The following is an 18,566-nucleotide window of genomic DNA, read 5'->3' as shown; positions in this document are numbered from 1 at the left end:
AGGGAGGAACTCAATCTCGCCCTCTGTCTCTGGAGGCCCAGACAATCTGGCACTGGCTTCTGGCTCGGGGACTGTCGGTGGTGGCAGTACACCTTCCAGGCGAGCTAAACACAAAAGCAGACGCACTCAGCAGGCACTTCGAAGATCAGCCAGACTGGGTGCTAAACGACGAAGTGGTCGAAGAACTCTTCCGTTGCTGGGGTCGTCCAGACATAGACTTATTTGCGGACGACGAAAACGCCAAATGCCACGCCTTCGCGTCCAGGTTCCACCGGCCAGGGACGCAAGGGAACGCTCTCCTGCTGGAGTGGACAGGAATGTTCGCTTATGCTTTTCCCCCTCTGGCACTGATTCCGAAGGTGGTGGCCAAGCTCATCAGATCGAGCATGGACATGATTCTAATTGCTCCGGATTGGCCGCGACAATGGTGGTATCCAGATCTGTTACATCTGTCGCTGTGTCCACACAGACGTCTGCCGTGCAGGCCAGACCTGCTGAGCAAGATGGACGGGAGGATCCTGCATCCCAACCTCCCGTCGCTGAACCTGACTGCATGGCTCCTGAGGTCTTGCAATATGGACACTTAAATCTGCCTCCGGAATGTATGAATATTTTAAGAGTCAAAGAGACCTTCCACAAGGACGTCTTATGCGTTCAAGTGGAAAAGATTTTTCATTTGGTGTAAGGACCATGGCTTTGATCCCACCAAAGGGCAAGAAGAGGTAGTCCTGCCATACCTCCTATACTTAGCGACATCAGGGTTGAAATACGATTCTATTAGGGTTCATTTATCCGCCATAGTAGCGTACAGAAAATCACCTACACAAACATCGTTTTTTCAGGTCCCAGTAGTGAAGGATTTCCTTCAGGGATTAAAGAAGGTCTATCCCCCTGTGAGAAATCCTTCTCCTCCCTGGGAGTTGAACCTGGTTCTCTCCAGACTGATGTCTACACCGTTTGAGCCTATACACAAGGCCTCCTTGCAGCATCTCACTTGGAAGGCGGCCTTCTTGGTGGCAATAACCTCTGCGCGCAGGGTTAGCGAGATACAAGCACTCTGCACCAAGGAACCTTACACTGTGTTTCACCACAACAGAGTGGTAATGAGGGCTCACCCATCTTTCCTTCCAAAGGTGGTATCGGATTTTCATATAAATCAAACGATTACCCTTCCTTCGTTCTTTCCTAACCCATCGACCCCAGCTGAGATGTCGTTGCACTTGTTAGATCTTAAACGGGTGCTAAAGTTTTACCTAGAAAGAACGAAGGACACCAGAAAGTCAGACCAACTTTGTCAATTATGGTGCTATGAGGACCGGGTTTGCAGCAGCCAAAAGATCCATCTCCAGATGGATTGTCTCTTGTATCAAACTAGCTTACCAGCTGGCTGGCAAACCTTTGTTGCATTCACCTAAAGCTCATTCCACTAGAGGGAAAGCAGCCACAATAGCTTTTTTGCATGACATTCCTATGTCAGAAATATACAAGGCTGCGACATGGAAATCAGTCCATACTTTTACAAGGCATTATTGCCTAGAATCTGATTCCAGAGCGGATTCTCAAGTAGGGCAAGCCTCCTTGAGAAACCTTTTTGGGTAGAGTAAGGCCTATTTTTGGGCCTACGGATATGAATGTTATCTGTTGATTCCTTTGCCCGCAGGGATGAGGTGAGGCTCGCTACTCTATTCTAATGCTTATGACTATTGATGAGGATCCCCTGGAAGAGAAGGATTAGTTACTTACCTGTAATCCTAGTTCTCTTCCAGGGGTATCCTCATCAAAGTCATAAGCAACCCTCCCGCCTCCCCGGGCAAAGGACTTTGTTTATTACATAGGAGATGTTTTTTAACCTGTTATTACCATGGTTTGGTTTTCAGTCTCCGAAAAGAACAACTGACCTAACTGTAACCCCTGAGGCATGATGGGAAGCTAGGGGCAGAGGTGCCTTAAAGGCATAGCGTCAGTTTTAGTGCATTCAGCTACAGGTTAGCTTTTCAATCTTTTTAGACTGGGGATTTGCAATGCAGCCTGGGAGCTGTATGTTTACAGTGTGTTATGAGAATTTCTACTGTTTTTTAAGCATTAAAACAGTTTCTAAACAAGCATTGGTGTTGTTTCTCATGTTTCTAATGCAAAATACACTGTATGGTGGAAATTCTTCACAGCATATTACAGCTCTGTTGTTTTATTTGGCTGCAATTGCTTATTTATATATATATATATGTCTATATATATGTGGGGCACATATAATATATTGTTTCCGGGGTCCCGCGCATGGGCGGGAATATTCTAATGCTTATGACTTTGATGAGGATACCCCTGGAAGAGAACTAAGATTACAGGTAAGTAACTAATCCTTCCCTCACTTGTTTTCCCGCCGGCTCTCTCGCTCAAAATGGGGGTTTAGAACCAGTGGGGACCAGTTGCTGAGAGCAGCAAATGGTCTGGGGAGCCTCACAAAGGCGGTATGCCTTTGAAGCTTCCCCTTCGTGAACCCTCCCCATCCTAGAGGAGGAGACTTGACACCTCGTCGCACGATGTGCATTGTTTCAGGCCCCAGAGCAGCAGGCTCTCGACCCATGGGTCCAGAAACATGTCTGTTGGTGGCAGCTGAAACAGCCACTCAGCCTGGATACTAGCGGTGGGTTAGTTTTCAGGGGGCATCTCTGAGATACTGTTTGCATTTTTCATTAAATCCCATACTGGCATCAGTGTGGGTTTTATGTGCTGAGAAGTTTGATACCAAACGTCTCAGTTTTCAGTGTAGCCATTATGGTGCTGTGGAGTTTGTAATGACAGGCCCCCTGCACCATATACTCTTAATGGCAGCACTGCACTTACATTGCGCAAGAATGGATTGGGCACTGTAGGGGTACAGGGCTCAAGCACCGGTACCCTCACCACTGGCATAGAGCAGCCAGCTAGAGGGGTGACTGATCTATGCCAGAGCCGTGGGTTGCACACCGTTTCACGTAGTTCAAACGATGAGTTCAAACTAATGTGCAATGTTAATGTAATCTAACCTTGAAGTTTTAAGTGTGCTACGCCGTATTTGTGGGCTGCCAGTCCCACAGTTGAATGAATGCAACTGTATCAAGAGAAACGTCACTTGAGAAACTACGTGCACGTGTGTATGTTCTACTGAGCTTAAACAGATAGATAACATCAATAATATAAATCTAAAGGTTATTCAACATGACTCTGGAGATGAAACATTGATTTTATACAATTATTTTTTTCTCATTGCATTTTGTAGATAACACAATGTTATACAAAAAACATAACTGCTTATTTGTTTGCTTTTTTGGCCTTAACAAATTACAAATCATAGTGCATTATCCGACATTTGAAGGTAACGTGCTTCTGATTCACAGGTAGTTGTGAGAAGCCCAATGCATTTAGGTACCCTGTGTCCCTTCTTCAGGGGCCACTGCAATGTAAAAAATATACACTGTATACATGAAAGTTAAAAATATAAAGTAATCAACAAATACGCTCATCGTAATGCTACCAGAACTATGAGACACCAAAATTACACTGCAAATTTGCCGTGTTTTAATACTGAGGTAGTAAAGTGAAACAAGAACCGAACAAAAGAAGAAAAAACCATGAACAGTGGAAGAGTTGCCGTCACCCTTAAATGTGCATGAAGGATAGTGCTGAACACTGGCTGAAATAGGCCCATGAGGCATAGCAGGCATCATGCAAGAATAGAAACCACAAACTAAAGGCAACCTGCTTGACAAAACTGTTGTAATTTAAACAATGCCCTCATCTGTGGTACGTTAACGCTGGTGCCTCTAACTGAACGCTTTGATTTTCTTGTTGTATTATACTTGCGTTCTGGTCAGTATTTTTAGAGCCACGGTGTGAGAAGTTGGCCTGATATGCAGTGCTCACTATTCTAGTGATCACTATGTATCAGTCCAGACAACCCTTATTGATGATTGGTTGTAAGTCAACCTTATAGACCAGCTATCCTAGTAGCATGGATACGAGCAGTCTAAGGCTAAGACTCTAGAGGGAGTGTTAAGCCAGCTGTTTTACCATCACATTACCCCTTGAACACCAAGTGAAAGGACACCACACAAGTTGTTATGAAAATAAACAGATATTTATTTATAACAAGACTACCCTGAACTCTTTATGAGTCAGGGAGCTAAGCACACAACAAAACTCTTACGAAAATACTTTAAGTCGCACAATTTACACAGATGCCCTAGGGGCACGAAAAACCATATACACAGTAAGTGGAATGCGAACTTGCTAGCAGGTAAGTAATACTTTTCTAGACTCAGGAATCGCTAGGCCTACAATTCTAAACACGGATTAGATGCAGGAGGCCTGTGGACGTCGTGTGCAGAGTGGGAACTCTCACGCGTAAGGCGGGAAAAAGTCTATGGAGGCTAGTAGTTGCAAAGTTACTGTTCTCGGGCGAACCCGACTAGGTGGGTCGAAAACGGGAGTGGATCCGAACACTTAGGGTGTTGGACTATGCTGGAGCACCGGGGTACTCCGTTTACCTAGCCCAGGGGCTGCGGCTGCATAGGGTCGAAGTTGCGTCGGAAACCCACGTTGACAAACCAGGAGCCTGAAGAGGAAGTTGCTGGCAGGCGGCCAGTGAAGAAAAGTTAGTGGTGATCCAAGCCTGGATCAGGGAAGAGGAAACCTGTAAGCAGAGGGGACCAGGTTCTGAATCACTAGCCAGTGATTTGAGTGGGCACCAGGATGGCACCGGACGAAGTCACCTCAGCCAGGTGAGTGGGCGCTGCTGGGCTCTGCAGTCTCTCTGACCAGGAGGCGTTGTCGGCGACCAGGATGGAGGTGCGAGCTGTCCCACGAAGGTACTTGCTGTCGACGTCGCTGGACCCAGGATTGGGGCAACAAGTCTTGGCAAATGCAAGGCCCACGTGGTGGACCTAAAATGGCGTTCTGAGTGGACCAGGAGGGTCCAGGGTGCTTCTCTGAAGAAGGGAAGCAAGGGCCAGTCTGGAGCACCCAGACCAGCGGTGTTTGTTGTTAGAGTTCGTCGTCAGAGGGTCACTAGCCAACGGGCAAGTGACCTGGACAACGCGGTGAGCAGCAAAAAGCAGAAGGGCCCCACGCAGATCTCGTGGATGCAGGGGGGCTGAACTTCGGTGCTGGAGCTGCTCAGGGTCGGGGCTTCTCTTACCCCAAAGCACTCGGTCGAGGGTCACTCGGTGGTCGTGCTGGACAAGCGTCGTGCAGTTCTGAAGATGGCCGGTCCCTCGAGGTCTCGTCGCACCCACGGATCACAGCTGGGCTGATGTAGGTTGAGGTCAGAGGTGCCAGGGGAGCCGGTTCTCGTCGTGCTGGAGCAGTCTTGATCCGAAGGAGAGACTGGCAACAAACCGCGATGCTTGGTTGGTGCCTGCTGCTGCAGGGTGACTACTCCTTAGTCACAAGGGAGAATCTTAGGAAGAAGTCTTGAGTTCCTTTCGTGGAAAGTAGTTTCAGGATTCAAAGATGATCTGATTTGGAAGGGGGCCAGTTCCTACCTTTATCCTGCAAAAGGGGGCTGGCACGCGACTAAGTCCTGCCCTATGGGTTGGACTAGGAGGGGGGTGGTTACACCGAGGTTACACCGAGGCATCGCCATCGTCCATAGAAACACCATCAAAATTACAACCAGCTCTGACGTCAATCTTGCAACTGCCGAACACCTCCACTTTCAGATCCACACCGACCCCAGGACCACACTTAGAGGAACACTCATTTACAGGCCCCCAGGCACCCGATCTCAATTCAGCGACGTCATCACTGACTTCGTCAGCCCGCACGCCCTCGCCTCCGAGAACTACATTCTTCTAGGAGACGTCAACTACCACCTTGACAACATTCACGACAACAACACCACCACCCTTCTGAACAACCTGTCCAATCTCGGACTCAAACAACTTGTTGACACCCCCACTCACATAGCCGGACACACGCTCGACCCTATCTTCACCTCCAGCAAGCACATCTCCTTCGATCATACTACAGCCCTCCACTGGACGGATCATAGCTGTGTTCACTTCAGCTGCAAAACAACCCTGACCCACAACCGTCTACAACCCATTCCCTGAAGAAAATGGAACAAAATCTCCATCGAACAACTCCTCACATCACTCAGCCAAAACATTCCCACCCTGGCAACGGACCCAGACCTAGCGGCCACCAACCTCAGGCAATGGATTACCCACAGTGCGGACGAACTAGCACCCCTGAAAAAACAGTCAATCATCCAGCAAAAAAGCCCCCTGGTTCAATGATGACCTTAAAAAATCCAAGAAGACATGCCGCACCCTGGAGAAGAATTGGAGAAAAGAACCAACTTCAGACAACATGGACTCCCTCAAGACAGCCACCCGCAAACACCACCAACTGATCCGATCCGCCAAGAAATCAGCACTTAAGAACCATCTCGACAACAATTCTCATAACAGCAAGGAACTCTTCAATATCGTCAAAGAATTCACCAACCCCTCCGCAGCATCCAACGACATCACTAACTCCCAAGACCTCTGCGATGTGCTATCCTCCTTCTACAACAAAATTGCCGACATCCACAACAGCTTCAAGAATACTCCCAATGACCAACTCACCCCACCCACTTCAGATCCCACCCCTCCAACTAACTACCTCAACTCCTGGAACCCAATCACCATTGAAGACACCATTCGCCTCATGAACTCAATCCACTCTGGCTCACCTTCTGACCCCTGCCCCCACTTCATCTTCAACAAAGCTGACTCCATCGCTCCACAACTCCGCGATGTCATCAACTGCTCCTTCGACTCCGCCACCTTTCCAGAAATATGGAAACACGCCGAACTCGGCGCCCTTCTGAAAAAACCAACAGCAGACCCCGCAGATCTGAAAAACTACCGACCCATTTCCCTACTCCCTTTCCCGGCCAAAGTCATCGAGAAAGCCGTCAATAGCCAACTAGCAGCATTCCTTGAATCCAACAACTCCCTGGATCCCTCACAGAATGGCTTTCGAGCCAAACACAGCACCGAAACCGCCCTCATTGCGGCGACCGACGACATCCGAGCACTCCTGGACAACGGTGAAACAGTGGCCCTCATTCTACTCGACCTCTCCGCCGCCTTCGACACTGTCTGTCACAACACCCTCATACAACGCCTCAACAACATCGGCATACAAGGAAAAGCCTTGGACTGGATCATCTCATTCCTAACCGGGAGAACACAGAGTCCGACTCCCCCCATTCTACTCAGAGCCCACCGAAGTCATCTGTGGCGTACCTCAAGGCTCCTCACTCAGTCCCACCCTCTTCAACGTCTACATGAGTCCCCTCGCCTCCATCGCACGTCAACACAACCTCAACATCATCTCCTACGCCAACGACACCCAGCTAATCCTTTCCCTCACCAAAGACCCCAACACCGCCAAAAACAACCTTCACGAAGGTATGAAAGAAGTAGCCGAATGGATGAAACAGAGCCGCTTAAAACTCAACTCAGACAAGACGGAGGTGCTCATCGTAGGATCCTCCCCCTCAGCTTGGGACGACTCCTGGTGGCCTTCCGCTTTGGGATCTGCACCCACACCCACAGACCATGCACGTAACCTTGGCTTCATTCTAGACTCCTCCCTCTCAATGTCCAGACAAGTCAACGCCGTATCGTCCTCCTGCTTCAACGTCCTTCGCATTCTCAAAAAGATCTTCCGCTGGATCCCCCTCGAAACAAGAAAGACTGTCACCCATGCACTGGTCACGAGTCGACTGGACTATGGCAACACACTCTATGCCGGAATTACAACAAAATTGCAGAAAAAACTCCAGCGCATCCAAAACGCTTCAGCAAGACTCATATTAGACATCCCGCGCCAAGAGCACATCACCGGTCACTTAAAAAACCTCCACTGGCTTCCCGTCAACAAAAGAATTACTTTCCGCCTTCTTACCCACGCACACAAATCCCTTTATAATCTAGGACCCGAATGCCTCAACACCAGACTGTCCTTCTACTATCCCACCCGCCAACTAAGATCATCCAATCAAGCCCTCGCCGCAGTCCCGCGCATCCGAAAAACCACCATGGGTGGCAGATCCTTCTCCTTCCTGGCTGCCAAGACCTGGAACTCACTCCCCACCCACCTCCGCCTTACTCAGAATCACATCTCCTTCAGAAAAGAACTGAAAACATGGCTATTCGATAAAAAGTAAACCCCTCCCTCCAGCGCCTTGAGACCCTCTGGGTGAGTAGTGCGCTTTATAAATACCTGAACTTGAACTCCTTTGGCGGGCTTTTCCCCAGCTCAGGGTCTGGAGTGTCCCTGGAACTGGTTCAAGCCGGCCTATGCACAGTGAGCACCGGGGTGCCACTTGCAGTCACCTTCCTCTAAAGCCCTGCCTACCTAGAATACACAAAACCCTGTCTGGGACGGTGCTGGCACCGCCCCTGGCAGGAAACCCTTTGTCCTTGCCTCCTGCTCTGGGAGGACTCCCAGCAGCAGGAGGGCAGACTTGTGTCTCGGTGGCAGCATCCATTTTGTGGAGCTAAGGCTCTGTCGGACTTTAACCGGGGTTATAGGTTACATACATGTCGTGTCCCTCTAGAAGGGTGGAATGCTAACCCCGTCGCCAGAATTGGCGAGGGGTTAGTATTCCAATTCGTATGACACCTTACTCGACATGTTTTGATAAAGCGATACCAGAGTTGGCATATAACCGCGAGGATTATAATGCACTTAAGAGTATATGGTATGCGATATCATGGAAACGGCTAAGGGATGGATCCCGAAAGCCGCAGATAGGCTCAGCTCATGCCAGAGCACTATCTCACACGATTCCAAGCACTTTGCCTTCAGGATTGTCAAGGCCTGCCATAGGAGTGACTGATAGGAGATCTGTGTGCCCATTTAGGTTTAGATATAGGAATACCATATCTACAGCAGAGGGTGAGTACACCACTCTGCCCCAGCTGTCAAGCAGCCAGTTGTGTCTGTTTGGTTAGTCAGCCCAGGGGTGGCATAATACATGCTGCAGCTCCTGGGAGACCTCTGGGTGCACCTCAGCCCTGGGTACAGGGACTTGGAGAGGGCCCAGTGCCAATTCAGTACCTGGGTACTATTTGGAGTAGAGAGAACAGCTAGGCTGTGGGTCTGATTAGCAGGCCCACAGCCAGGGAAAGCCGTAAACCAGTGAAGCAAAAAGCAAAAAATCTGGGTGATCATAGGATTGCAGACCCTACTCTCCTACACACGGTAGCGCTATTTCTTTGCGATTTACTTTTTCATATACTTGTTTCGTTGTACTGTGAAACTGCACTAATATGGGGGTTCATTTTTTTCCACTCTTTCTATCAGAGTCTTTCTTTAGTTAACACTATTGTGTAGACGTGCAAGCAAATGTGGGCCAAGCTGTATTAAGAACACTTTTTCAAACCACTGCGCAGATACAGGTGGCCACCGCTGAGGAGGTAACCGCTGTGTAGTCTATGCACAAGTATACGATCCCAAGCTCGTATGCCACGAACGGAAAATGCTACTTACCAGTATTGCTCTGTTCTTGAAATATAGAGCTGTACATTCGTATACGCCCACCCGCCTTCCCGGATAACTGTCTGTTCCAGTACTAGCTTACTTAGATACATTACACATAGACATATACTTTTCTATTTCTTACTATTTCCATCATTACGCTCCTTGGCAAAACAATCTGGAGGTGGAGTTGATGCCCATGCACACTATCGTCCTAAAGAGGAGGCACCTACCTCGTGAGTACAAAATACTTCTTCCAAGACCAAAACAAAGTGCAAACATGCGAGCCCAACACCAGATGGCGGTCTATGTAAAAGTATACAAATCTACAGCGCTACTTGCGCAGAGACATACTGGTAAGTAGCATTTTCCATTTTTTATACAAAAACAATTTTCCTGGAGTTCAGTTCTTAAATGTGTGAATTCATTTGCTGACTGTGTACATCACATGCTTAACACTGTCCTCTGATACTGCCTCACTGCTTGATCAAGCAACCACAAATGGAGAGTACGGTTCTATGTAACCTTAACCTCTGCCTACCTATGGGGTCAACTAAACTCTATACACACTATACCTCATTTTGGTGTAGTGTGTATGTATATATATATATATATCTACCTCATTTTGGTGTAGTGTGTGTGTATATGTGTATATATGTATATATGTGTATGTGTATATATGTGTATGTGTATATGTGTGTATATATGTGTGTGTGTGTATATATGTGTGTGTATATGTGTGTATATATGTGTGTGTGTGTATATATATGTATATGTGTATGTGTATATGTGTGTATGTGTGTGTGTGTGTGTATATATATGTATATGTATATATGTGTGTGTGTGTGTGTCTCACTCATCCTGGCCCCTGAGTTCCAGAAATTTGAGGATTCCACAGGCGTGTAGGCAGCTGCTGACTAGGGCAAAAGATTCTGCATGTGGTGTGCATCTTCTAAAGTCCGTCCTCTCCACTAAACTCCAGAGGAAGTTTTTCCTGATCTCCTTCACCTGGTTCGCTCTGGCGTAGCTCATGCATCAATTAAAGTACACTTAGCTGCCATCTCCAGTTTTTGCAGATCAGCTAATGTTCCTTCTCTATTGTCCCGCAGTCTGGTCAAACAATTTCTCAAAGGCCTGATCAGGATGTGCCCTCCAGTAAAGCCACTACATGGCAGCTGAATACAGCGCTGAGTCAATTAATGAATCTTTCGAACCTATTCTCAAGGTGGTTATACATTTCCTATCCTGGAAGGTGCCTCTCCTCCTAGCTTTTTACTTCAGTGAGAAGGGTTGGTGAACTCCAGGCTTTTAGTACCTAAGATCCTTTCTTACAAATCAAACAGAACAAAGTTATTCTACGAAGGATCCCCAAGTTCATCCACAAGGTTCCTTCAGACTCACCTTATTGAGCCAATTGTTTTGGAATCCTTTTTGTGCAACACATGCTGCAAACGAGCATGCTCTGCACTCTCTAGATGTTGAAAACGTGGCCTAAATTGTTTTCTGAGCAGGACAATATCATTTTGCAAGTCTAATCAACTTTTTATAGCATACAGTGCACCTATAAAAGGTTTCCTTATAACTAACCAGAGCATTTTAAGATGGATATCAAGTGCCATTGTTTTTTGTCATCAGCCAGTGGGCCACTGTGACAGAGTCCGTGCCCACTCTACCAGGTCAACATCCACATGGACAGGGCTGTTCGCAGGTGTGTCATTTGCAGAGCAGCAACGTCGGACACCGCACACATTCACTGGACGCTAGGAATAAGTGAAATGCGGCAGTGTGACGAGGTTCTTGGACATCTTTCAATAAGGTGAGCCTACTGTTCGAGGCATGTGGGCTGCTGAATTCATATCTTAGCATAGATCGCCGCCTATTGTTTGGTCCGGATGATTGCACCTTGTCCTGGAAGAGTCTTCGAAGTATCACGAGAGAGGTGACTCCTCCCCTGGACTACAGTGCGCATGGGCATCCTCTCCATCTTCAGATTGTTTTTTTTCCGCCATTGGGTTCGGATGCTATTCCTCAACTCCAACTTCGGAACCAAAACTTTTAAACTTTCTAAGGCCTTCTCTCGACTGTATTGTTCTAGTTCGGTACCCCTTGATTCACTAATAAGTTCGACCTCGATCTGGTTGTCGAAGCGGGCCGTTGGGCCCTTTCGACGCCACGTGGGCCTGCTGCTGATGAAAAGGACCCCGTTTAAAAAGTGCCCACAATGTCATTTCAAATTCCCACATACTGGTAAACATACAGTATGCAACAAGTGCCTATCACCCGAGCACAACGAGGAAAACTGTTCAGCTTGTGCTCAGTTCCGGTCGAAGAAAACTATCCGGAACCGAAGAGCCGCTAGACAAGAAATGCAGCAGTAGGCACCGGAACCGGAGAACATTTTCGATGACTAACATGAGCTACCAGAAGCGGCGGACTCCGATCTAGAAATTGTCACCGTAGAGGACCAGTCGGACTCCGATGACCAGATCACACCAGGGCAAACCGTGAGTACCAAGCCCCAAACCCCGCTTCCATCTCAAGACAAGGCTCCGGTCGAAGCATCGCCTAAAGGCCTTAGCAGAGATCGACAGACTCCTTCAGAGGCTCCGAAGACCAAACCCAAGCCTTCTGATACCCCTGGAACGAGCAACACTTCGCAAACAGGCCGTCGAACCTAAAAGGGTTGTCGATACAAAAAAGGGCGTCGAAACAAAAAAGGCTTTCTATCCCAAAAAGAGTGTTGATCCACAAAAACCAGATCACACTAAAAAGCCTGTCGAACCGAAGAAGGCAGTCAAGTCTACAAAAAAACTTCGAGCCGAAAGGGGTCGTCGAGCCCAGAAAACACGGTGAACCTAAAAAAGTTATCGAACCGAAAAAAACGGTCGATCTGAAAAAGGTCATCGAACCAAAGAAGGTCGCCAAACCAAAAAAGGCAGTACAGCCAACAAAAGACGTCTAACAAAAGAGTTGTCGAACCGAAAAAGGTCACCGACCCGAAAATCAGCAGTCTAGCCGAAAAAAGCTCCACAGTCGAAGGCCCTCTAGCCAAAGAATCACCACAAACAAGTGACTAAGCCAAAAACATCGGCCCCAAAACCACGGACAGTTGAAGAACTTTTCCATCCTGATCCAGTGAGCGCAGCACAACCTAAACCTTGATATAGAACCTGAAACAGGACACGTAACAGTTTACCAGAGGAAGAAAAGACCATTGGACACTGACACTTCTCCCCCCTGTTCCTCCAAAGAAAAAAGACTCTGGAACATCTCCTTCAAGGCCTTTTATTCCACCTCCTTTCTTTTCTAACATGCATCTTGTGCCTTACTCTCCTACGCCTTCAGGTTATGATGAGACAGAAAACATGGGGGAAGATCCCCAGGATGATTTTTTAGAACCTGAGGATCAGGATGTACAGGATAACACATGGGATGACCAGAATGATCCTTATGATACATACGAGCCACAACCCATCCCTTTCACCTCTACATATCCTACAATGCCGTCGCCTACTGACGACACCATTGTTTTTACCCAACTAGTGGATAGGGCAGCTAAATATCATGGTGTAGACATGCACACTGACCCGATAGAAGAGGATTTCCTATTTGACACTTTTCCAACTTCTGAAAAAAGTGTACGTACATTTCCTATGTTAAAAGGGGTACTAAAATACGCGCCATACATATTTAAAGACCCGGCCAGAGCGCGTGTCCTCAATCCCAGAATTGAGAAAGTATAAATCAGCCCCTACAGACCCTTCTGATATTAATCAGTTGCCATTAGACTCACTAGTTGTATCATTAGCTCGCAAGCGAGCTAATTCACAAACGACAGGAGATGATCCCCCTCCTAACAAGGAGTCAAAGATATTCGAAGCCTCAGGCAAAAGAGTGGCCTCACAGGCAGCAAATACCCAGAGAATTGCAAACACACAAGCTCTGTTAGCATGCTACGAGAGAGCACATTATGACCAACTGGAGGGTTTATTACAACACCTGCCAGAACCTTTTAAAGCTAAAGCTAACTACCTAATACAGGAAGGCAAATTTATCACAAACGCTTCCATTAAATGTGCACTTGACGCAGCTGACACAGCAGGCAGGTCCATCAACACTAGCGTATTACTACGCCGGCATGCGTGGCTACGCATTTCAGGCTTTAAGAATGAAGTGCAATCAACCATCCTCAACCAGCCAGTTAACCAAGACAATATACCAAAAATCACATCTGCAGCCATCCCACATACAACAATATCTGGGAGCAACAATAGATACATTGGTGGCAAAGGCATATCCAAACCCAGCCAGAATTGCCAGCATGCAGACGCTCATTCAACGATTTCAACCACAACACTCCCTCCCAGCTCAAGTGTTCATGCAGCTTCTAGGCATGATGGCCTCCTGCATATTCATTGTCCCTCATGCCCGGCTTCACACGCGTCCACTACACGAATGCTTAGCGCAACTGTGGAACCACGCTCAAGGAAAACTGAAAGACCTAGTGTTGGTCAACAGTCGCGCTTACAACTCTCTGCAGTGGTGGAACCCACAAAACCTTTCCAAGGCTCTGTAAGACCTACCTGACCCCCCTGGTCTATTGTATTACTTGTATTATCGACTTACTTGATTGTATACGTTCACTCTTTGTATATCGTTATATTGTTGACGCACCTGTTTGACTTTGTACATTGTTATATTGACGCACCTGTTTGACTTTGCACACTTTACCCACACCACCTCAACGATCCCTACTTTTCTACTACTGACGCACCTGTGGGACTATACATCCTGCACTCACCCACATCAACTATGCCCACCTTTATGCTATCTCCAAAAATTTTAAACACGCTTAAGCAAGTATATGCTCCTTATTTTTGTACTTTATATTATTGACGCAACTGTTTGACTATGCACCGTGTACCGACACTACCTCACCTGTGACCTACCTCATGTTTTTGACCTACCTATGTAACGAAGCACCTTGTACCTAACTACCTCAAATATTACTTTGTATTACTCTATCACCCCCGTGTCCTTGTAAAGCGCTCTGATATCTGCAAAGATCTTGTTCGCGCTATATAAAACTTTCAAAATAAAATAAGGGGCGACTGTTCCAAGAGCCAGTTCCACAAGTAATATTAACAGCGGACGCATCACTGACAGGTTAGGGAGCCCACCTACTTCAATACACAGTCCAAGTGCTCTGGACACTCAAGCAAAAGACACTGCATATAAACCACTTAGAATTGCTAGCAATATTTCTAGCAATGAAATCTTACCAAAAATATTTGAACAAGGCTGTGTTGATCCGGACGGACAACTTGACAGCCATGTACTACATCCAGAAACAAGGAGGGACACCCTCCCCACAGCTGTCTCACCTAGCACAGAGCATATGGAGGTGGGCAATCCCAAAAAACATCTTTCTCCTTGCAGAACACCTACCAGGGAAAAACAATCAAATTGCAGATATGCTAAGCAGACTCAGCCAACAGATCCACGAATGGGAGATTCACCCTCCAGTCCTCCAAACATTCTTCCAAAAGTGGGGACATCCAGAAATAGATCTGTTCGCCACAAAAGAAACCTCAAAATGCCAGTCCTTATCCGCCAGGTTCCCACAAGGCAATGCGATATGGATGAACTGGTCAGGCAGATTTGCGTACGCTTTTCCACCAACCCCACTGATTCCATTAGTGGCACGCAAACTAAGGCAACAGTCACTCACAATGATCCTGATTGCTCCCACATGGGCAAGACAGCCATGGTACACGACGCTCCTAGAACTCTCAGTAATTCCCCATCAAAGACTGTGCCTGTCGCCACAGCTATTAACTCAGACCCATGGAGAAATCAGGCACCCAGATCCCAATCAGATGAACCTAACAATCTGCCTCCTGAAGTCTTAGATTCTGGACATATTAACTTGCCTCCAGACTGTATGAACATTATCAAGGAAGCATGGCGCCCAATTACTAGAGCATGCTACGCAGCTAAATGGAAAAGATTTGTAGTTTATTGCAATAACCAAATCATTCCATTAGATACCTCCATCCAAAACATAATTGTTACTTACATCTTCAAAGATGCAATCTGGCATACTCTTCCGTAAGGCTACACCTTGCTGCTATAGCAGCTATCTCCAAAACAGACATGTGTCCCTGCTCAGAATACCACCTATCAAAGCTTTTATGGAAGGACTTAAAAGAATAATCCCTCCAAAGCATCTACCTTCGCCAGTCTGGAACTAAAACGTAGTGCTTACCAGACTTATGGGGCCACCTTTCGAACCACTCCATTCATGTGAATTACAATTCTTAACATGGAAGGTGGCATTTTTGATTGTCATTACTTCCCTCTGGAGAGTGAGTGAGCTACAGGCATTAACCATTCATGAACCTTTTATGCAAATACACCACAATAAGGTAGTGCTTCGTACTAACCCATAGTTTATGCCAAAAGTTATATCCACTTTCCATATCAATCAGTCAATAGAATTGCCAGTTTTTTTCCAAAACACGCAGTCAGTGGCTGAAAGAGCCCTACACACACTAGATGTAAGAAGGGCTCTGCTATAGTACGTTGACAGAACTAAATCATTCAGAAAAACAAAGCAACTATTTGTTGCTTTTTCTCCACAACATAAGGGTAATCCCATTTCAAAATCCGGAATAGCCAGATGGATAGTTAAATGCATTCAAATATGCTATCAAAAGGCTACGCGCACTCTAACAGTCCCCCCCCCAAAAAGCCCACTCAACGCGCAAAATGGGGGCATCCATGGTTTTCCTAGGAAATATTCCCCTAGAAGACATATGTAGGGCGGCCACATGGTCTACCATACACACTTTCACTAAACACTACTGTGTGGACGTGCAAGCAAAGCAGCAAGCTGCTGTAGGCCAGGCTGTCCTTAAAACTCTTTTTCAAACTGCTGCAGCTGGTACAGGTGACCCCCGCTAGAGGAGATACTGCTATACAGTCTGCTAAGAGATGAATTCTGCAGCCCACATGCCTCGAAAGGAAAATGCTACTTACCAGTATGCATCTGTTGTTGGCATGTAAGGCTACTGACATTCAGATCGCCCACCCTCTTCCCCGGTGCCTGTCACAGCTGCAGTAATCTTTTCTATATACATTTACATGGCCATCTCTTACTTTCCTATACTCCATCTTTGCCACAATGTTGAAAAACAATCTGAAGATGGAGAGGATTCCCATGCGCACTGTAGTCCAGTGGAGGAGTCACCTATCTTGTGATACTTCGAAGACTCTTCCAGGACAACAAGGTGCAATCATCCGGACCCAACACTAGACGGCTATCTATGCTAGGATATGAATGTCGCGCACAGAAGGAGTTAGGTCCTTGTTGGGGCTGAGGGAGGGCTGGACCGTTTTATATATCTATACACACACAAAAATGCCCCCGTCTCAACTTACTTACGTTGAAATTTTTTATAAAGACCAAATAAACAATTTCATTAGATCTGGTCCAGTATATTTATTTATACCTCTTCTCTAAACCATACCGTTGAATAGGATTGTAAGCAATTTTTGGGAAAGTGTGTTTTTTCTCTGTCATTTGGAAAATCCTTTTGTTTGAAAATACATGATTAAGAGGTATAAATAAATATACCGGACCAGATCTAATGAAATTGTTTATTTGGTCTTTATAAAAAATTTCAACGTAAGTAAGTTGAGACGGGGGCATTTTTGTGTGTGTATAGGATATGAATGTCAGCAGCCCTACATGCCAAGAACAGATGCATACTGGGAAGTAGCATTTTCCTTTCGTTCCTTCCCGCCATCCTTCACGGATTAATTTTCGATGATTTTTGGTCTATATGTATACTTTGTATGAAGGAGTGTGTGCGCTTCGCTGGCTTGTGCTGTATATTAGAGGAAAACCACAAATCCCCGGGGGCATGTGAGCCCACACCTGAGCCTGCTTGTCCGGCACCTACAAAGCGCCTCGCCTCTCCTGCTGGCGCGGGAGCCGCTTCGCTGGTTTGTGCTGCATATTGGAGGAAAACCACAAGTCCCAGGGGGCGTGTGAGCCCACACCTGAGCCTGCTTGTCCGGCGCCTACAAAGCATCTCGTCACTCCCGCTGTGCGGAACGCGCGCAGACGTGCGCCGATCGAAGCCCGGGCCAAGGGCGGGCCTGTTTTAGCCTGTTTTAGCCCAGTCGAGGACAGGACGGGCCACCCCCTTAACATCTGCTATTAAGGTTAGTGCGTGTGGATGTAACCATTGAGCAGGTGGATATTGATTTATTAGCCATCCTAAGGAGGAGTTGGTTCTATCCCTTTTAAAATCATGTCTTCATCTACAGGCGGGAGCGCCAGAAAATCAATCTCTGGAGGGTCATTAATAGGTACTTTGGATAAATTCCTCGTAAGAGTGTCCTCTGTCTTAGCTCACGAAATTGAGCTGACAGAAAAGAGATTATCGCTGGATATTGCACTCGATAAAAGATCTTCATTGGGAAGTTTGGCCAAGACTCGGTCACCAATCCCCCAACAGGCTGCTGCCAATGCTATATCGATCGGGGGGGGGGGGTCGAGGGAAACCAGCTATTGCAACCTGCTGGGTGCTTGGTATGCCCCCCCCCCCGGCAAGTGACGCTGCTCCATTGGTCATTAGTAATATCATTAATACTAATTCTAATATTCCCTCTAGATCGCCGTCATTTAGCGTTAAGACCCGATCGGCCTATGGTTCTAAATCGGAGGTACCTCAACCAATGGTAGGTTTGAGCGGAGTAGGGCCCAAGCCCAAGCGAAAGGAAGGAAAGCAAAAATTATGAAAGCTTATACAGCTAATGAGTGTGACCCCAATACCTCCCCACAGTTCTGCCATATGTCAGCCTATTAATGAAGTGGATATCATCATCGAGCCCTGGGGATGTATTACCTGCTGAGTTGGGACCGACTTTTTGGACTAAGTTGGAACACATTTTTAGAAAGACATGCCTCCCAACATATGATAGACTGGACTCTATAGAAAATAGACTTGTGTGTCTAGAACTATCGTTTGCATCGGCCC

The 18,566-nt window shown here is 46.9% G+C and overlaps 1 protein-coding gene across 2 annotated transcripts in view; it reads left to right on the top strand.

Annotated features, from left to right (window-relative positions):
- The window catches only part of ZNF638 (zinc finger protein 638), a 985,826-nt gene that overhangs the window by 301,443 nt on the left and 665,817 nt on the right, over positions 1-18,566 (top strand). The gene's annotated exons all lie outside the window — the stretch shown is intronic.

Source organism: Lissotriton helveticus, chromosome 2_1 (assembly GCF_964261635.1).
Source record: "Lissotriton helveticus chromosome 2_1, aLisHel1.1, whole genome shotgun sequence".
In the NCBI taxonomy this organism is placed as follows: domain Eukaryota; kingdom Metazoa; phylum Chordata; class Amphibia; order Caudata; family Salamandridae; genus Lissotriton; species Lissotriton helveticus.
This window is presented reverse-complemented; position numbering and strand designations above follow the sequence as displayed.